Below are 3,676 nucleotides of genomic sequence, written 5' to 3' on the forward strand. Positions count from 1 at the left end.
GAGCTGCTGCTACAGGTTACCGAGCGCCATTATTTATCGGCCCCAATCACACACCCTCCAGGAATATACAGGATACTGTCATCGAACCCGTTTGACAAGAACATCCAACGTCGACTCCAGGGTGCCTTAATGACTTCCTGCTCTACCCTGAGCTGCTGCTACAGGTTACCGAGCGCCATTATATATCGGCCCTAATCACACACCCTCCAGGAATATACAGGATACTGTCATCGAACCCATTTGACATGAACATCCAACGTCGACTCCAGGGCACAAAAACGGTTTCCTGCTCTACCCTGAGCTGCTGCTACAGGTTACCGAGCGCCATTATTTATCGGCCCCAATCACACACCCTCCAGGAATATACAGGATACTGTCATCGAACCCGTTTGACAAGAACATCCAACGTCGACTCCAGGGCACAAAAACGGTTTCCTGCTCTACCCTGAGCTGCTGCTACAGGTTACCGAGCGCCATTATTTATCGGCCCCAATCACACACCCTCCAGGAATATACAGGATACTGTCATCGAACCCGTTTGACAAGAACATCCAACGTCGACTCCAGGGCACAAAAACGGTTTCCTGCTCTACCCTGAGCTGCTGCTACAGGTTACCGAGCGCCATTATTTATCGGCCCCAATCACACACCCTCCAGGAATATACAGGATACTGTCATCGAACCCGTTTGACAAGAACATCCAACGTCGACTCCAGGGCACAAAAACGGTTTCCTGCTCTACCCTGAGCTGCTGCTAAAGATATCGAGTTAATTATTATTTTATATGGATATAAATAATATATAAATAATAAATATATTAATATTATATATTAATGATACAAATGGATTATTTAGCTGATGATGATGTTTGATATTTGATTAATATTTGACAACATTGATTAGCTAATTAATAATATTTGATAAATTGTATTGAATAATTAATGATATTTGATTGATGTTTAATAAACTTGATTAGTTTACTGATGATATTTGATTGATATATTTTATTGACAGGGATAGAAAGAGAGAAAAATATAGATATATAAGAGAGAAAGAGGAAGAGAAGAGAAAAAGAAACGATAAAGAGCGAGGTATATATGTATTACGAAAATATTTAAATTTATATATCAGTTTACTCTTTTGTACATGTTTAAAAATGTATGTGTTATGTATCTCGTACTTAAGGTTTCAAAGTTAAAGAAGACAAAGAAAAGAAAAAGAAGAAGAGAAGAATTTTGTTCAATAAGTGAGAAGACACCAGAAATACAGGGATAGAAACAGAGAAAAATATAGATATATAATTAAGAAAGGAAGAAAAGAGAAGAAAAGAAGGAACGATAAAGAGTGAGGTATATATATATATTGTATATACTGATTATTTTAAAAAGTGATTAAAAATATCATAAAAATGAGATGTATATTAAATTATGTACACGATTATTAATATTTATTATTTTCTTTTTCAGATACCCAATGGGATAATAAGTTATGAAAAATAAACTAAGTATAATAGATTGAATTTGACCTTAATTATTTGATTAAAATTGGCTTTAACGTAAATTGAAATTGACTTTGACTTAATTTGAAATTAGTTTTAATTTGGATTGAAATTGGCAAGATAGAAAGAGGCAGAAGGAAGAAAGAAGGAGAATAAATATAATATTAGGTAATAATATTGTTTAGTATTATTAAGTATATTGTTAAATATTATTATGAAATATTATCAAAAATTTATCGTGAGTGGGGTCAGTAAATATTCATTGATATTTATTCTTGGATTTGGAAAATATATTTAAAGTATATTTAAAATTGCATGTTTGATTGATGTTCGATGATGTGAATCGAATGTGGTCGAGTGAGTGAGAGAAAGAGAGTGATGGGGGAGAGGAGAGAGAGAGAGAGTGAGAGAAGGAAGAAAGGAGGAGAAAAAATATAATATTAGGTAATAAATTTGTTCAATATTATTAAATATATAGTTAAATATTATTAATAAATATTATTAAATGTTATTAATATTATTTATGTAATTTCATTTTAAGAGAGAAGGACAGATACAAAGAGAGAGAGGAAGAAAGAAAGAAGGAGAAAAGAAAGAAGCTTTATTTAAAATTACAGAAGAACAGGAATAAGCAAAAGGGATGGAGGAAGAGTGAGAGAGAGAGAGAGAGAGAGAAGAGAGACAGAAGGAAAAGAAAAGGAGAAGGAATATAATATCAGATAATAATATTGTTCAGTATAATTCTCTTTCTTTTTCTCTTTAACCGCTTCACTATAGCTCCTTTGTATTCCTCCTGTTGATCCACATACTTCTCCCTGTATCATTCTTTTCAATTCTTCTAGCAGTTCCTGCTTAACATTTCCCAAATCTTCTCGAACTATTTCCTTGACCATCATTTTAATTTCCTTCTTACATGCTGTTTCATCTTTTATTTCTTTTACAATTTTTACCAGCCAATCTATTTTTACGTCAATAGTCGATGATCCACTCGCTCCTGATATTCTATTTCCACTACCTGGCGTCGTAAACGAACCTGTAGATCCTGTAGATCCTAGCCTGTCCCTGCCGCCCCCGGCCACTGCCAATGCCTTCTTCATATCTGCTTCACTTTCAATTGTAAATCTGTCAAATGGGCCAGAACACGGTACCAATTCTTGATTTTTATCGTAAATCCTATGCTTGCTTACACATCCTGGATGGTAAAACAGCTTAATACAATTCACCTGATAGCAAGACTTGCATGTCACAACCTGATTTTTTCTTGTCTTTTTACATGCCGAGCATCGATATTCAGCATATTCATCGTCCATGCCGATAATTATCGGCCGAAACCGCTAATATCAGCGTAAGCGATCAGTCACCTCTGTTCCACTGTCACACGTCAGCACTTTTGTGTCCACCTTTAATGTCTACCTGTCGTGTGAGACTTTGGTGTCCCAGACAGGAAATGCACTTCTCACGCCCACAAATCAGCATATCCCGGCTAGATAACACTCATGGCTAATGCCGGTCTATGCCGCTATGACTTGAATAACTTTCTATCACTCCCCGTAACTATTTAACCGTTTAAAAGTTATTACTTTTGCGGAGCGATGTTTGACACGTCTTCTCCACTGAGAGAGAGAGAGAGAGAGAGAGAGACATTTAACAATATATTTAATAATACTAAACAATATTATTACCCGATATTATATTTATTCTCCTTCTTTTTTCCTTCTGTCTCCTTCTCTTTCCATCCCACTCTTTTCCTTCTACTTCCTCTTCTTTAATTTTAAATAAACTATCTTCTTTTGCCTTCGCTCTTTTTCTCTCTCTTTCTCTCTCTGTCTTAAAGTTAAATAAAATAGATAATATTAATATTTTTTAATAATATTACTTAATAATATTTAACAATATATTTAATAATACTAAACACTATTATAATTACCTGATATTATATTTATTCTCCTTCTTTTTTTCCTTCTGTCTCTTTCTCTCTCCCTCCCTTTCTTTTGCTTATACTTCCTCTTCTTCAGTTTTAACTCTCTCTCTCTTTTTCTCTCTCTATCTCTCCCTCTCCCTCTCTGTCTTTTGCTTATTTTTTCTCTTCTTTAATTTTAAAACTATGTTTTTTGCCTTCGCTCTTTCATTCCTTTTCTCTCTTTCTCTCTCTTAAAATTAAATAAATTAAATAATATT

The 3,676-nt window shown here is 34.3% G+C and overlaps 1 long non-coding RNA gene across 1 annotated transcript; it reads left to right on the top strand.

Annotated features, from left to right (window-relative positions):
• The first annotated feature begins 1,032 nt into the window (after positions 1 to 1,032).
• LOC115237284 lies at positions 1,033 to 1,608 on the top strand. The gene is made up of 3 exons (XR_003884327.1): positions 1,033 to 1,091; positions 1,186 to 1,349; positions 1,467 to 1,608. It is a non-coding gene; the product is annotated as an uncharacterized LOC115237284 (long non-coding RNA).
• The last annotated feature ends 2,068 nt before the right edge of the window (positions 1,609 to 3,676 follow it).

This window comes from Formica exsecta, unplaced genomic scaffold, assembly GCF_003651465.1.
Source record: "Formica exsecta isolate Colony F162 unplaced genomic scaffold, ASM365146v1 scaffold286, whole genome shotgun sequence".
In the NCBI taxonomy this organism is placed as follows: Eukaryota; Metazoa; Arthropoda; class Insecta; order Hymenoptera; family Formicidae; genus Formica; species Formica exsecta.